General features: G+C 51.4%; 1 long non-coding RNA gene across 3 annotated transcripts in view; it reads left to right on the top strand.

Moving 5' to 3' along the window:
- The window catches only part of LOC121348716, a 28,651-nt gene continuing 11,605 nt past the window's right edge, over positions 1 to 17,046 (top strand). For 2 of the 3 annotated variants that reach the window (XR_005954396.1, XR_005954397.1), the window contains exons 1-2: positions 1 to 212; positions 932 to 1,046. This is a non-coding gene — a long non-coding RNA (uncharacterized LOC121348716). Of the gene's footprint in view, positions 213 to 931; positions 1,047 to 1,486; positions 1,563 to 17,046 lie in introns of those variants that run through there. The other variant, XR_005954395.1, reaches the window with a different exon arrangement.

The following is a 17,046-nucleotide window of genomic DNA, read 5'->3' as shown; positions in this document are numbered from 1 at the left end:
TGAGGCGAGCCCGGGGCTCCACAGCCGCGCCCGTAACTCACAAAGAGCCCCGGCAGCCTCGTGGTGTGCTTCCGGGGCTCGCTGGAGCCTTTTCGGCTCTTTTGCGGAAGCCGGCCGAGCCGCTGGAGGCACGGAGCGGGGCCGGGCTCCGCGCACAGCCCGGCTGCCCCAGCCCCGAGCGCGGCCGGCGGGCCCAAGGTCAATAACGAGAGGTGCGAGGGCACAGCCGAGTGAGTGTGCGGGGCTATCAAAAACCCATCAGTGCACGCTGTTAATTGATAAATAGTACATTTAATTAGCGCTCTGGCTCTGCTCTGTCCCGGCTGGAAGATTCTGTAGTAGGGGTTCATAGTTCAAGTGGCAAACGCTTGAGTGATGCATAAAAAATAGAGGAAAAATCGGAACGCCAGGTGTACCCAGCAGCCTGGCTCTCCCTGCCAACAGTGGGATCAGGTGTGTCTGATTCCTAAATCAGTCCCAGCAGGTGGGTTAGAAACTCAGCTCTGGGCAGCCCGGCACAGCCGAGTGTGTGTGCGGGGCTATCAAAAACCCATCAGTGCACGCTGTTAATTGATAAATAGTGGATTTAATTAGCGCTCTGGCTCTGCTCTGTCCCGGCTGGAAGATTCTGTAGTAGGGGTTCATAGTTCAAGTGGCAAACGCTTGAGTGATGCATAAAAAATAGAGGAAAAATCGGAACGCCAGGTGTACCCAGCAGCCTGGCTCTCCCGGCCAACAGTGGGATCAGGTGTGTCTGATTCCTAAATCAGTCCCAGCAGGTGGGTTAGAAACTCAGCTCTGGGCAAGAAATGACTTCAGCGTGTGCCTGTTAATAATAAACAGCTGTGTTCAAAACCAAGGTGCTCTTTTGGGGTACTGCTTGTTACTTTGCAGCTCGTTACAATAATGAAAGTCTTTGTGCTCATTGCAGGAGATGCATGTGCTAATTAGCAGGCCGGTTAATAAATCAGGGAGGTGTGCTTGCTGCTCCCCGGAGAGCCCAGGAGAAGCAGCCCCCAGGGATGCAGTGTCGGGCTCAGAGGCAGGTGAGTGTCAGGGTGGGGGGCCACGAAAATACGAGGAATCTCTGGATTTCCTCTCCTGGCGTCTGCCACTGGCCTTGGCTCCCGTGCTGGTCCTGCTGGAGCCTCCCAGGGGAGAATGGGGCTGGCAGATCTGTGGGTGGAGCAGGGAAGGAGAGCAGGGAAAAGTTACAGCAGGGATAACAAGGTGTGTTTAGGTGTTACATCAGTTAAATGTCTGATTGTGGTTTCTGATGCACTGACTGCATACAGGTGGCATGGCTTCATTTGTCCTTAAAAAGCCCAAAAAAACCCATTCAATCCATATTTTACTCCTTATATTTTATGATATCTTAGTGCTCCCATACTTATTACCTACTCAGCTTTTGCCTAAATGATCAAAAGCAAAGAAAATTCATTTTGCTCCAGTTATTTGCAGAGGCCACCATTGTGCTTCCTTCCAGGAACAAAAAAGAATCCACAGGAAGTCAAGCGAGGAGAAATTCCTTCTTTCCAGGAACAAATGTGTGTGTGAGGTTTGTGGCTGTAATCTGGGGAGCTGTGGAATTCCTACCAGTTTTGTTAGAATTCCTAAGCTTGGTTAGCATGGCTGAGCAGGTCCCCTCTTCTTTGTTACCAGATGCCAGTGGAGCTTCCCAAATGGAATCCCAGATTGGTTGGGGTTGGAAGGGACCTTAAATCCCATCCCATTCCCACCAAGCCCCAATGTCCAGCCTGGCCTTGGGCACTCCAGGGATCCAGGGGCAGCCACAGCTGCTCTGGGAATTCCATCCCAGCTCCTCCCCACTCTCCCAGCCAGGAATTCCTAATTCCCAACACCCCATCTAAATTTCCCCTCTGGCAGGAATACTCTTTTTTCATAAATGGCATTTCTTGAATAATTTTTAAGCTTGTTTGCTGTTTGTTCCACAAAGGAAGAGAATCAGGTCCATAATTCAGTGAAGAAAGACTAATCCAGACTAAGCAGGAAAAGCTGTCGAGGGTAAAAGAGTTAATTTGTTTTTTGTAGAGTGTGGGTGGTTCTGGGGCATGTGCACCTGGAGACAATAAATGCAAATTTAGCTCAAGGCCTCTGAGTGACGTCTCAGCCTCATCAGCTGCTTGTGCTGTGGGTTTAAAGGGAGAAAAGTGGATTTGACTGGGATTTATCCATGTGGATCTCAGCAGTTACCAGAAAGGACCTAAAACTGGGAGTCCTGCTGCTTCTCTTTGGGAAGGTGCCTGATGCCAATTAAAATCTTCATGGAAAAAAAAGATTTAATCATGGGGCAAGGATGATGATTGTGTTGTAAAGAGTTTTCCAAGCTCTCCTTCCAGACTTCTGCCTCTTTAGTCCCCAGTGGAGCTGCAAGCCCTGCAGCTGAAGTTTCCTGCCTTGGGTGGATCAGCTGCAGAAATTCAAGCCCAAAATCTGTGGTGTGGATTGTACAGCCCAGCCACCCCAGTGAGATCTGTAGTGTGGGGTTACACTGGGGAAAAACCCCAAAACCCTCCTTGCATGCTGTTTGGCTGAGGAGTGTGTGGTTTTTCATGGAAATATTTAAGGGTTATTATTATTTATTTAAGGTTTTTCCTTTTTTTTGGGAGGTTCCTTTGACAAGTCTTGTCAATTAAACAATCAATCCTGTAAATTATATATATATTAAGTATAGAGGTGTAAGAATAAATGTTTGTTCAGTGTTTTGGGATCTTAAGTCAATTAATTGCATGTCTGGAAGTAAAACCCAAATGTTTCTTTTCTTTGGAGCAGCTGGAAGAAAATACTTATATTTCATATATTTATACATATATAGGTTTGGTTTATTAGTGACTTTAAAATGCAGAAATACAGAATAATCTTCATTAAACCTAAGGAAACCTTTTCCTGCTGCAAGTTCCTGCTGGATTTCATTGTACCTCAGACTGACAGAACACCCCACACTGTGCTTAGGGTGTTTTATTCTTATTTCTTCTTTTCTCCTCTTTTTCTCCTCTTCTTTTTAACTCCTCTGGGTTAGGATTATTTATGTTCTCAGCCAGTAGCTCAGGGGGTGGAAGGAGGGAGTGGGAAAGGAGGTTGTGCTTTAGGGACAGCAGAAAAATAACGAACAAAAAATTGAATTATTGCGAGTAGCAGTGCCCGGGCTGGCGTTCCCCTTGAGAGGGAACATTTCTGCATCCCGGGAGAAGCTGGGGCTGATCCGGAGGGAAGGAGGAGCGCCGAGGTGCGACGGCAGAGGAGCGCTGTCCCCACGAGGTGGCAGGAGCTGCCTTCCCGCAGCCACCCGTCCATCCATCCACCCGTCCATCCGTCCATCCATCCGTCCATCGCTGCCAGGGATGCCATCGCTCCGCCGGGCTGCTCGGGAGCGGAGCTGCAGCGCTGCGGGCGCAGCCGATCCCAGCGTTCCCGGCATGTGCCCCGGGAAAGCTGCGGCTGCCGCTCTCCTGCTCGGGATCCCCGCACACCACGGGAGCGTTTCCGCTCGGTTTTGCTGCCACGTGGGGCACAGAAATGACTTTGCCAGCGACAGGACCCAGGGAGGAGCTGGAGCTGTGCCAGGGCAGGTCAGGCTGGAGATGAGGAAAGGCTCTTCCCCAGAGGGTGCTGGCACTGCCCAGGCTCCCCAGGGAATGGGCACGAGGCTGCCAGAGCTCCAGGAGCCTTTGGCCAGGGATGCCAGGGATGCCCAGGGTGGGATTGCTGGGGGTTTGGGATGATCCCTCTGGGTCCCTTCCAGCTCAGGACATTCTGGGTTTCTGTGAGTGATTTCTGATTTGAAAAGGAAGCAGCCCCAACTCTCTGTTCTGGAGGCTGTCACCTCTGTAAGAAAACTGTGCCTTCCTTCCCTCCTACCCAGAATGGTTTTGTTTTCCGCGTTTCCAGCTGCTGCCCTCCCCAGCTGGAGTGAGGAGCAGCCTTCCTCAGGAACAGGTACCCCCACGGGCTCCTGAGGGCCCTCAGTCCTGTCCCACACTTGTCACAACCTGAGCTCATTTTTAACCCACCTCTCATTTTCCCACTGCTGCTGGATCCATTCCTTAATATTCCCTGTAGTGCTTGGCTGCTGCTTTCTTCTTTCAGTGTACGAGTGTTCCTGGCCAGTTCCTAACCCCTGGTTCTCGTGCTGGTTCCACTGATGCTCTCCTTTCCCAGAGATTCTTTCCCTGGAGAGCAGCCCCAGCCTGTCCCAGCTGGAAGCAGTGAGCCAGGCACTGCTGCAGCTTCTGGACAGCTTCTCTCTGAGTTTGGGGTTTGGAGCTTTGCCTGCACAGGAGCAGGAGGAATTCCCTGTCCTCCTGGTGAGCATCTTCCCCTGCATCTCCTCAGAATGAGAATCCCCAGTTTGGTTATTAATTACAGTTCTGGCTATGTTGGAGGGAGCTGCAGCTGATTCTAGGTTCTCTGCTCTTTCTATTTCTAGGTTTGCTTTCTCAGCTTTCTGAAAGTCTTCTTACTTTACCATTTCCCACATGGCTCGAGATGTTTCTGAGGGGCATTTATGGGAATACTGGGGAGCAGCACTGGGAGCACTGCTCAGCTGGTGACTGGAGGGGATGTGCCAAGCCTAGCAGGCCAGGAGGCTCTGCAGGCAGGATCCTGGGGAAGACATCAGTGTGCTTGGGTGTGTTTGCTATGCAGAAAATGCAAGACCTGTGCAGGTTTGAGCAAAGCTGTGATGGAGCAATGTTACTAAGGAACGTCAGTGTTGTGGGCACTGCTATTTTTAGCTGTAGCTGAAAGGGGATGAATACTGAGCTTTGGAATCTCTGAACGGCTTCGTGTGTGCCAGCCATGGAGACCCCATCTCTTCTATCAATTGCTGTCAGCATTCAGGTATGGTTTTTCTATAATCCAATCACCATCCTGGTAATTAATCTGCCACCCAAGCTCCCTCCCTGGCAGCCTGCCTCGTGTTGCCTGGCTGGTCAGTGCCATCAGACATTCTGGAGCTTTTGGGGGCTGCTCACAAGTTCTGTGAAAATTGTCTGTGATAAGCTCAGGTTGTGGTCGGTTAATAATCTTATTTAAGCAGTGATTGAATAGAAAATATTTAATTGCTATCATCAAAAATGAATATTCCCCTTACAAGCACAAAAGAGAAGTATTTGTTTTATGCATTCTCTAAGAGTTACTGTATTGATTCCCGATAACAGATCCAAGCTATTACAATAATTTCACCTGTTAATTCTTTTAAAACATCCTTTTTGTCCTTTCCCTTATTGGTAAAGTTTTATTTTTACTCATCTCTATAACTTTCCTTATCTTTTAAGTGTTTTTGCTAAGTGATCCCTCTGAGTAATCTCCGTTGGTTGCAAGGCTGATTTTTATTTAAAGACAGATTTGTTGTGCCTGTTATTAATACACAGCACATTGTGATGATGGAGTGTCCTGGTTTGGGCTGGGGTAGAGTTCAGTTCCTTCCCAGGAGCTGGGAGTGATTTGAATTCAGAATCAGGATAATGAGCTGGGCTTAAACCACCAGGGGCTGACATTATTTCTCTGCAAGGTGAGATGTTCTCCCAGTGCCATAACCTGCCCCAAGATTTGGCAAGAAGTTATGCAGAAGTAATAAAGGAAATAAAAATTCTTGTGGCTCATAATTAGGGCTGTTTAAAAGAGGATTTTTCTCTGGTGGTCGTTTCCCAGCAGTGAAATTGCAGTGCTTCCATTCATGGAAGAGAAATCACCTCAGAAATAACAAATAGATCAAATTTGTGCATCTGAGCAAGCCCTGAGCTAAAATGGTGTAAAACAGGACAGTGCTTAAGGCAGAGCCCTCTGCTTTTCCTGTTTTGTTTTTCTTCACCAAGGCCTAAGCCACTGCTGGAAAGATTCCCTGTGTAATTCCCTGCTAACTGGAAATGGGAAAAAAAAATGTTCCCCTCAGCTCTTTAAACCAAGAGCTGTTGGTAATTTCATTCTCTCCTGGAGTGTTACTCCAGTGGTGATGAGATTTAGCCTAATCTGCATTAATGCTGCCTTTTAGCATCGGTTTAGGAAGGAGCCCAAAACCCCACCTGGAGCTCCACGGGGCTGTTCTGGAGCAGGCACAGAGCTGGAGATCCATCCTTTATAGGGAATAATAAATGTTAATGCACTCCTTAGCATTTCAATGTCATGATTAAAAATTCCAGAGCCTTATTAATTGAATATTTTATATTCCTGCAAATGGCCTTGATCCCCACAATGGCATACTAATTCCAAGGGAAGGGAGAGGGAACATGCTCAGATTCCTGCAAGGAGTCCCTGCAAGCAAGGCTTTTCAAGTGACTGCATTAATGGGTTCTTGGGCAAGTCACTGTGCATGAAGCAGGGACGTGGAGGCAGCGTGGATGTGTTTGTATTTTGGATTTATGGAGTCCCAGAGTCACATGGGTGGTTTGCTCTTGGTACTGCAAGGAGAAGCTCAGTAATGGATTATCCCAGGGGACTAAAATTCTGTAGGTTTCAGTCACCAACCCATCAAGGACACCAGCGTGGTGATTCTGGGCTGTAGAGCTGAACCTTTCCCCTCTCGTTAGTATTTAAGGAAATTCCAGGCTTCTCCTCCCCTGAAGTCACAAAGAGTGAGGTGGTTTGACAAAAGGGAATGCATGACCCTGCTCAGGAGATGAGGAGGAGCAGCTGAGGGAGCTGGGAAGGGGCTGGAGAATTCCTGAGGCAGGGGCTGCCCAGGGAGCTTTGGAGTGCCCATCCCTGGAGGTGTCCAAGGAGTTCCTGGAGGTGGCACTCAGGGCTCTGGGCTGGGGGCAAGGTGGGCATTGGGCACAGCTGGGACTGGCTGGGCTGGGAGGGCTTTTCCAACCTCAGTGATTCCAAAATTCCCAATTCAGTTTTCTCCTGGCAGAACTTCCATGCAGGTTATTCTAGATTTCAAATACATTTCTTGCTTTTCTTTCTCACAAACTGCAAAAATAGTAATTAACAAATAAATAAGCCACTAAGACTGTGGGAGGCAGCCAAATCTGCCCCTTCTTTTGTGGGGCTGAAGTTCATCAGTGAATTTCTGGTGAAATTTAGTGTCAGGTGTGGAGTTTTTATCCACACTTTTATGGCTATCCCAGCTTCCCATCCACTGAGGGTCAGCACTGGTGACATCTTTTCCTTCCCCTCTCTCCTATTTGGATAAAACCTGAGTTTACTGCAGCACTTTTAAGAACAAAAAAAATTAAAGTACTGTTAATAAACTTATTTTCCAAGAGCATTGGTGTCCCAGCTGGGCCTGGGAATTATCCAGGAGGCTGGAGAAGCAGCAGCTGAGAGGGAGGCAGTGATGCAGTGAGAAGGGAAGCAGGGAGCCGCTCTGGGTTGCCATGGCTACCCCATCGTGTGGCTCCCGTGTCCCTTTGGATGGCTTCATTCCAGGGCTGGCAGTGCTGGCACTGAGCCCACCAGGGCCAGGCACACTCGGTGCCCCAGGGCCACCAGCGAGGGCTGGGAGGAGCAGCCAGGGCACTGGGGCTGTCCAGGAGGGCAGGGTGGGCTTGGGAGCTGCTCATGAGGATGAGGAGCAGCTCAGTGGGATGTGGGAAGGGTCCCTGAGTCAGGGCTGCTGCCCAGCACTGCACGTTTCCCTGGGGAAGGAGGAGTGACACCTGGAGCCCTCGATTTTCAGGGAATTCGGTTCCCTTGGGGCATTCCTCATGCAGGATTTGTACAGTCTGTCAGTGCAGTGGTGCCGGCACTGATCCCCTCTCCCTGTGCTCCAGAAGAGAATCCTGCAGCTAGAGAAGTTTGGGAAGAGGTGCTCCCAGGAGCTGGAGTGATTAGACAAAATAGGAGTTTAGGTGGGGTTTAGGAGTGAATTCCTGGCTGGGAGGGTGGGGAGGGGCTGGGCTGGAATTGCCAGAGCAGCTGTGGCTGCCCCTGGATCCCTGGCAGTGCCCAAGGCCAGGCTGGACACTGGGCTCCTGTAAGAGCCTGAGATGAGAGATGTGGGACATCAGGACACTCCTGTAAGAGCCTGAGATGAGAGATGTGGGACATCAGGACACTCCTGTAAGAGCCCGAGATGAGAGATGTGGGACATCAGGCAGCTCTTCAAAATGCTGTTTATTGCACAGAAGATGTCACAGCAGCCACGGCTCGTGGGTGACAGAGCCATGGCTGCAGCTTACAGGCAAACCTGAAGCCTCTTAGTTCTGGTTACAGTGCATTATTTCTTTTCCTTAGCTGAGCATCTTAATACATAACAACCAGTCAGCATCACACACAAACCTTTACTACTCCCTACAGCCCATCATAACTACCATCATTGCCATATTATGGCCATTACTATCCCACCTCATGAGTTACTGTGTTACAGTTTAAGCTTGAAGTTGTTTTCTGTTTTCTTGCAGTGGAGAATTCTTAGACCTTTTTTCTACTCACCACGTCAGCGTGTCTGTTTGCCTGGGGTATCTTCTGCTTTTCCTAAGGCCCATTTCTGCTTGGTAAAATAATCTTTTTTTGTTTGTGGTCAACATATCCTTTGCTCTAGTCATAAAACCTCCTTCCAGCTCACTTAACCTTTGCTTTTTTAGTTGTCCAGTAATGACTGTCTCAGCAGTTGTCTACTTAGACATCCATTATTCTTCTGTATCAAAACTTGCTTCCATCTCTATTCTGCTCTCAGGTTCTACATTCAGGGAGCTTTCTGCCAAGCATATCTGGGAAACTTCCTTGTCAAATTTTCATCTTTCCCAGCAGGGGAAGGTGTCCCTGTCCAGCCATGGGTGGCACTGGATGGGCTTTAACATCCTTTCCAACCCAAACCAGTCTGGGATTCAATGAAAATCAGCTTTGCCAATGAGCAGATAATCAAGAAAAGGGAAGGAGCAGAATTTGGATTATAGTCTAACTGTAGAGAATTACTGGAATATTCTGTCTTCTTTTTGAAGCATTAGCAACAGGTCTAAAAAGACACTCTGGCATTTTAGCCTTTCAGAGGCTGCAGGAGGGGAGGTTGCTGTGTTAGGAAGTGATGGATGATGCTCCTTGCTAAGTGCTTTTATTGTTTTATTCTTTGCTAGGTGCAGCAAAGCCAAGCCCTTCCTCCTCACAGACATTGCACCTCGCCTGGTGCTGCCCTTGGGGTTCCTCCCTGTGATCTCTGCTGGCCACAGCAGGCCACGAGCTCTTGGTTGATACAGATGCTGCCAGATCAAATCTCTGTGTGCCTGCTGAGGGGAAAGCAGCCCCTGGAAGGTCTCTTTCCTCAGGGTTGATGGGTTAAATTGGGCACACAGCTCCTTTCCTCCGGAGCTGTGAAGGATTTCAGAGCATTAGAGATTCATGGTCTGTGCTTTTCACTGGAATTACTGCTCTGCAACCCTCTGGAATGTATTTACCTCTGCTCTCACTGGCAGTCTTCCTCTGGAACACAAAGAGCAGCAGGAGCAGAGCTGAGGAAGCAGAAATGTGCCATTTTTTCCATTGCCAGCCCCAAAATGTGGGATTTGGGTGCTGCTTCACCTGGACAGTGCTGGCTGCTGCCAAGGGGGTGATTTTAATTTCCTGTCCCAGAGCACTGGCAGGGTTTGACACTGGGTGGGTGCTGCTGATGCTCCTGAGGATAACTTCCATTCCTTACAGCCCTGGAATGCTTTGGGCTGGGAAAGGACCTTAAATCCCACCCAGTGCCACCCCTGGCACGGCAGGGACACCTCCCACTGTGCCAGGCTGCTCCAAGCCCTGGCCTTGGGCACTTCCAATCCAAACCATCCCTGTGGTTCTGTGACTGCTCCCAGGGCAGCTGTGGGATCTTGGAACCCATTCCCTCTTTCTGTGGGAGTGGACATATCTTGGGATGTGCTCAGTGCTTGCTGTAAGGCAGGGGCAAGAGCCTGAAGCATGAACCCAGGTGGCTTTGGGATGATTCCTGCCTTTCTGTGTTAGTCCTCTCTGGAAACAAAGCAAAGAATCCCACTTTTTATTTTTATTTTTTAAACCTGGCTTTGTTTGTGCGTTCCCAGTGCCCCAGAGCTGCAGCTGAGCCATCACTGTGTGACAGGAAATGTGCCTTGGGGTGGGATAATGATGCTGGGACAAATCCCTGCCTTTTTTTGTGTCTCCACTCGAGCTCTGGAGTTGTGCCTTGTTGACCTGTCTGAGCCAGGCCCTGCACTGCTCCTGAGGGAGCTGAGCCTTTTCCAAACTAAACAGGCTGTGAATTTCCACAGGATCTCCTGTCAGTCCTTCCAACAGCAGGGAAAACCAGCCTTCCCCGTAGTGTGTCCCCCCTCCTGGCACAGCTGCTCCCACCTGGGCTGCCTTAATGGCACTTCCAAGCTCTTGATTCAGGATAAGGAGGTTGTTTCATCCTTATGTTCCCCTCATCTCAGGGTGTTTTCCCTTCCAAAATCACTTGGGATGCCTGGAGGAGATCATTGCAGTGTCACAAGTGAGTTTGGCACACAGGACTGGGAAGCAGCTGGAAAAGAGTGCTCAGGACAGAGCAGGCACAGGTTGGCTCGTGGGGTGGGGACAGGGAAAGGGGAGCTTCACTCAGCTGGAGCCTTTCACAAGCTGGTGGAAATATGATAAAAATGAGAGGGAGAAAGAGTGCAGCACTCCCTGTTAGTGATAAGTTACATTATTGAGGGATTTTTCACCACCCCATGCTGTGTATCATGAAATTACGGTGAGATAAACAAAGTTTTATTTGCCCACTGTCTGGGAGACAAAGTCTTTTACTTGAGATTCAATTTCTACCACCCATGTTTCTGGAATTACAAATGTAATTAACTGGCTGTGGTGTGACAATGACAGCTTGGAAGTGCTAAACTGCTGAAGTTTTGTATGGAAAAAATCCATCCTTGTGCAAGCTGGAGGGGTGCCTTTGCTGGCTGCTCTCCCTGGGAAAATGAAAGCAAAAAGCCAATTTTTTGCCATAAAGGAAAAACAGTTTTGTTGTTTAAAGGCTCTGGGATGTTTCCAAATTGTTCTGTTAAGAAGCTGAGAAATAAATACATATTGTAAAATGAATTTAATTTGGGCTGGCACTAAATCCCATGATGAAACAAGGATCATAAAAAGCCTGTGAGAACTCCAGGCTGTGAATGGACATTCCCAGGCATCTCTGTCTCTGTGGGCTCCATATTGCCTGGAAAAAAGGAGTGCTTTTGGGAATGGCACAAGGAAATGCCCAATTTATTGCTGGAAGAGCCCTGGAATGCAGACCCTGAGGGAGTGCAGCACCCAGCACCTGCAGTTCCCTCACCCACTGTGCCTTCACCTTCCCTCGATTTCTCCTCTGCAATTGTTTTTAGAAATAGAATCCCAGACTGGTTTGGGTTGGGAGGATCTTAAATCCCACCCAGTGCCAGCCCTGCCATGGCAGGGACACCTCCCACTGTGCCAGGCTGCTCCAAGCCCTGTCCAGCCTGGCCCTGGGCACTGCCAGGGATGGGAATCCTGCATTATCCTGCTTATTGTGGGGAAAATGTTCCAGAAGGATCAGCTTGGGACTGACCTGGCACAGAAAATGTAAACCTTGTCCCATTTATAAGAACTGAAAAGGTCCTCCTACAGTGAGAAAGAGCAGGTAACTTCCCTAAATCTAGTGGTATCCTCCTTTTTTTCAGTCCTTCTCCCTTCCAGGGAGCAGGGTCAGGCATTGTGTGGGAATGCCCAGGCAGGGATCCCAAATTCCCGTTCAAACTCTTTCCCAGGATCCTGCCAGCCCTGAGCCCACGGTGTGGGGACAACACTGGAGCACTCCAGAGATGAGCCTGGGTGTTAACCAGACCCAGCTGCTCCTGGGCTGAGCAGGAATCCATTCCACAGGAAAACCTTGGAGACATTTAATGGAAAATGTGGGAGTGGGTGCCCAGTGAGTTCAGTTGTTGTTTGCACAGAGCCTGGTTTTGTGTTTCCCTCTGAGAATCCAAACCTCACTGATCCAGCAGCACTTTCATCTTATACAGAAAGAAATAGAAACACTCATCTGACTTGTGTGAAACTCAGCTCCCCTCTGCCTTCCCAGGCTCACCCCAGGGTGCAGTTGGGCTGGGGTGTCACCAGGATATTTTTATGAAAAATCCTTTGCTAGGATTTTCTCCTGAGAAGCTGAGGAGCCTCAGAAAAGAAATGAAACAATAACTATCTGCTGCTGTGGAACGTGGTCTGGAGGTTGTGTGCCAACAGCGCATCTGTGACTGGTCCAGGAGAGTTGTTTCTACTTAATGACCAGCCATGGTTTGGCTGTGTGGGCTCTCTGAGAGTCACAGGTTTTTGTTATTCATTCCATTCCTTTCCAGCCTTCTGATGGATCCTTTTCTCTCTATTCTTTTAGTATAGTTTTAGTGTAGCATTTTAATATAATATAATATCGTAACAGATCAGCCGTCTGAACCATGGAGTCAAGATTCTCATCTCTTGCCTCATCCTGGGGACCCTCAAACACAACCACGCTGGGGTTTGACCTCTCTTCTCTGTTCCCCTCTCTGCTCCAGCCCCTCCAGGTCTCTCTTGCCGTGAGGAGCCCAGAACTGACAGGGGACTCGAGGTGCCCCAGCAGTGCCAGCTCAGGGGACACCCAGGGCTCATTTGTGGTTCTGAGGAGCACCATGGGCAGGGTGGCAGCACAGCAGTGACAGTCCCCTGCCAGCGCTGCTGAGGGAACCAGGGTCATGGAAATGCAGCCATGCTCTGAGCACCGTGCTCACACCCTGCACTCGTTCCCACTGGAGGGCAGAAGGAAGGGGATGGCAGACAGGGAATGTGGCTGTGGAGCAGAAGGAAGAACAATGGCAGACAGGGAATGTGGCTCTGGAGCTCCCTCCTTCCCAAACGGAGCCAAGAGCAGCTGTTCTGTGTCCTGTGCCAGGACTGCCCCGGAGCAGGGTTATTCTCTCATCATTCCCGTGTGGCTCAGGGCTCAGGACCATTTTCCCCATCCAGTTCAGCTGGTGGCAGTGCCAGCAGCCCGTTCCAGGTGCAGATCCCGGGGAGGGCAGGTGAGGCAGAGCGGGACATCCCATCCCGCTCTCCTGTCATTGCCAGCAGGAGCAGCAGGTGGCGAGCCCAGCCTGGGTTTCGTTGCTGCTCCCGGCCGCAGGAATGAATCCCCGGGAGCAGCAGCCCTGGCACTGCTGGAACGGGGCACAGGAGGGACAGCTCCTCCTGGGCTCCTGATCCGGATCTTTCCTCGGATGTGCCTCGGGCTTGTCCCTCCGAACAGAGTGCCCAGCCCTTTCCACCCTGGCAGGGAACATTGCAGTGCTGGTACTGCCAGGGCTGGGATTAAAGATTCCCAGGCAGGGAATGCTCTCAGCTCAGTGAGGGAGGCCCTGGTGGGTGCTCTGCTCCACCTCATGCACTAAAGTCTGGGGCAGGGCTTGGAATTCACAGAATCCAAGAGTTTGGGTTCAAAAGGATCTTAAACCCCACCCAGTGCCACCCCTGCCATGGCAGGGACACCTCCCACTGTCCCAGGGTGTCCCAGTGTCCAGCCTGGCCTTGGGCACTGCCAGGGATCCAGGGGCAGCCACAGCTGCTCTGGCAATTCCAGCCCAGCCAGCAATTCCCAGTTCCCAATCTCCCATCCATCCCTGCCCTCTGGCAGTGGGAGCCATTCCCTTAAGAGCAGGATTTGGGTTGGAATACCCTCCCCTGATGTTCTGTGCATCCCCCTCGTTGGGATTCCATGGGATCCCTTCCTGTGGGAGGCATTGCTGTGGGCTGGGGCCCGGAGCACAGGAGGGGAGGCGTTGGCAGGAATTTGTGTGGCTGTGCCAAGATATCAGAGCAAAATCCATGATGGAATGTGTTCTGGAGTGCTGGATCTGGGCCTGGAATGAGCCTTTCCACAGAGTGCTGTCCCTGAGCTGGCCAGCCCAGCGCTGGGAATGCTTCCCCTGCTCCCAGCAGAACTCTGGAGATTCCTGCTCCAAGCACCAAACACCTGAAGTCCTCTCGGAGAGCACTGGTGCTTCCCAAGAGAAACAGGGATGCCCTGACTTTGTCCAGAGAATCACCCTGCTCTGAGCACAGATCCTGTGAGGAGCAGCTGAGGAAAGGGCTGGAGAATTCCTGAGGGAGCTGGGAAAGGTCTGGAGCCCCAGGAGAATTCCTGAGGGAGCTGGGAAGGGGCTGGAGCCCCAGGAGAATTCCTGAGGAGCTGGGAAGGAGCTGAGCCTGGAGCACAGGAGGCTCAGGGGCCCTTGTGGCTCTGCACAGCTCCTGCCAGGAGGGGACAGCCGGGGGGTCGGGCTGTGCTCCAGGGAACAGGGACAGGACAAAGGTGGTTTAGTTTGGATATTGGGCAGATTTCCTTACTGAAAGGGCAGGGCTGGAGTGCCCATCCCTGGAGGGATTTAAAGCCCTGCGGATGTGGCACTTTGGGGACATGGGGCAGTGCTGGGGAATGGCTGGGCTCGATCTCAGAGGGCTTTCCCAGCCTCCAGGATTGTGTGGTGGCAGGAGCAGAGCTGATCCCCTGGCAGTGCCCCCGGGCACAGTCAGTGTGGTGAGAGCCCCCCTGCCCAGGCTGTCCCTGTGTGCTGGGCCACAGGACAGTCCCGGTGGGATGTCCCTGCTGGGGGGACAGACGAGGCACTGGGACAAGGGGACAACACCTCAGCCCTGCTGCCCTGGGACCCTCTGGGGGTGCTGAGGGGGCAGGGGGTGCCCACAGAGCAGCAGGGCACGTGGGAGCACGGCTGGTGTGGCTCCACTGGGTGAAATGCCTTTTCTGGCTGCTCGGTATCTCCCAGGGCAGCCTGAGCGAGCCCAGGATTAGCTCTGGAGTTAAACCCCGTTGTTTCCAGCACACAGTGCTGCTTCTCCCTGCTGTGGCTCCGTGGGGAAGGGAGGCGAGGCTGCGCTGCTCCTCACTGCTACACCTCCCTCTGCCAGCCCCCAGAACACAGCAGCACAAGTAATGGACTGAGGAGCCATTTGGAAGGATTTGAAAGCCCTGTTGCACATCAGTCTGCAGTGTCCCCACTCCATTAATATTCCAGGGAGAGGAATGTAACAGAGCCATCTCGTGATTACTCTGCTGATTACGGGGCATCATTATCCGGCCCTCTCGGAGCTCTCAGCCAGCTCTGGGCTTTGAAGCTGCAGACAAATAATGAAGGTGCAGAGCAGAGAGCACCCTCTCTCTCCCTCTCCCCAGGTAAAACACCCTCTGTGATTTATTACCTCCCCTTAAGAAAAGCAGGACATAAATTACGAAGCGTTGCCAAATCTTTCAGCTCCCATAGACAAGGCTATTTGCTAAATAGTCTGTTGGAAGGTCTTTTTGATGCTGCCAAACATGCTAACAGAATTTACCTGGGAACAGGAGTTCTTGATGAGTTTCATTATTAATCTATATAAAGGAGTTGCTTTTCTTGCTCAGAGGATGTGTCTGAAATGGAAAACACAGTTTTCCATGGCTGCAGCCACGATCCCACCTTCAGTGGGCTGAGAGGGTTCTGTTACAGCCCTGGTTCTTCCTGCCTTGATTTAGGGGGGATCTGACCATGGGATTTATGGAGAGATCTGTGCCTGGGTTCGGTGTCATTCTGCAGGACAGGCTTAGAAAAAGGCAGAGAACTGAAAATAAACTTGGGGCAGTGCTGTCAGGCAGCAGGGACGTCTCATCCCTCGTGTGCACGGAGCCCAGAGCTGGACAAGGCACTTCAGGAGCTGTCCTTGGCATCTCCCAGCTCTCCTGGTCCCCTTCACCCCCCAGGGACATACTGTCATCAGTTAAGCCCACAAAAAGCTAAAATTATTTCCTTCTGGAGCCCACAGTTGTATTTCCACTGCTTATCTTGCTCTCTCCTCTGAGGGTCTCAAACTCCACGTTTTCCCATGGTCCTGTATCGAAGGCTGCACCATCCCTGAGTTTTCCTCCTGCTGTGAGTACAAGTCCAGCACAGCATCTCCCCTGCTCCTTTCAGCAATCATCTGCATTGAGAAATCATCTTCATACATCCTGGAAATCCCCTGGATCACCTGCATCCAGCCTGGCACAGGTGCCCAGACTGGCTGCCCCTGGATCCCTGGCAGTGCCCAAGGCCAGGTTGGACACTGGGGCTGGAGCAGCCTGGCACAGTGGGAGGTGTCCCTGCCATGGCAGGGCTGGCACTGCGTGAGGTTTGAGGTCCTTTCAACCCAAACCATCCTGGGATTCTATTCCAGATAGAGCCCATCTGGGAGGCACTGGAATGGTTAAAGCCACCAGGGGCACCACGGCCCATCTGTGGGGAGGCATTCCTGGCAGGAATTAACCCCTGGGTCCATGGGCAGCTGGCTGGGGCTCAGCTGGCACTGATGACCCCCTTGTTCACCCTCCCCAGAGTGCTGCCTGAACAGCACATCCATATGCACATCCACGGGGAGCAGGCGTCTTGCCCAGTTCCAGCTGATCCAGGGAAAGCTCCCCCAGCCTGATCCCATCCCTCCATCCATCCATCCATCCATCCATCTATCCATCAACCATCCATCCATCCATCCATCCATCCATCCATCATCCATCCATCCATCATCCATCCACCATCCATCCATTCATCCATCCATCATCCATCCATCCATCCATCCATCCATCCATCATCCGTCATCCATCCATCCATCCATCCATCCATCCCTCCATTCCATCTCCCCCCAGCACCCAGCAGTTTAAGGTGGGCAGAGCTTTCCCAAGCCAGGCCTGGACAATAACGGAAGGCAGGAAGGATGGCAGAGGACGGAAAGCGAGAGGAACACGATGCCGTGGGGGAGATGAGTTGTCAGCCGGGGTTCCGGGGTCAGAGCAGTGATTTATTTTTAATTTGGGTGCTTGACAGCTGGGATTTCATTTGCGGCTCCGCGGGCCACACCAAACAAAAGGTGTCAGCTGATGTGTCACATCACATCAGAGCAGGGCTGCCTGTGCTGCGCTCACAGACACCTTGCCGTGACTCCCTGCAAACTCCCAGCTGGGAGCAGGGAGGGCCTGGAGACGGAGCCTGGAGCAGCCTGTCCTGCTCTGGGAATGCAGCAGGATGGATGTGCCCCGTCTGACAGCTCACAGGGCACAGCAGTGCCTGCCAGGCCTCACCACCT

The sequence above is a fragment of the Pyrgilauda ruficollis genome, unplaced genomic scaffold (assembly GCF_017590135.1).
Source record: "Pyrgilauda ruficollis isolate IOZ18807 unplaced genomic scaffold, ASM1759013v1 scaffold129, whole genome shotgun sequence".
Classification (NCBI taxonomy): Eukaryota; Metazoa; Chordata; class Aves; order Passeriformes; family Passeridae; genus Pyrgilauda; species Pyrgilauda ruficollis.
Note: the sequence above shows the minus strand (reverse complement) of the source record. Positions and strands in the feature narration are given on the sequence as shown.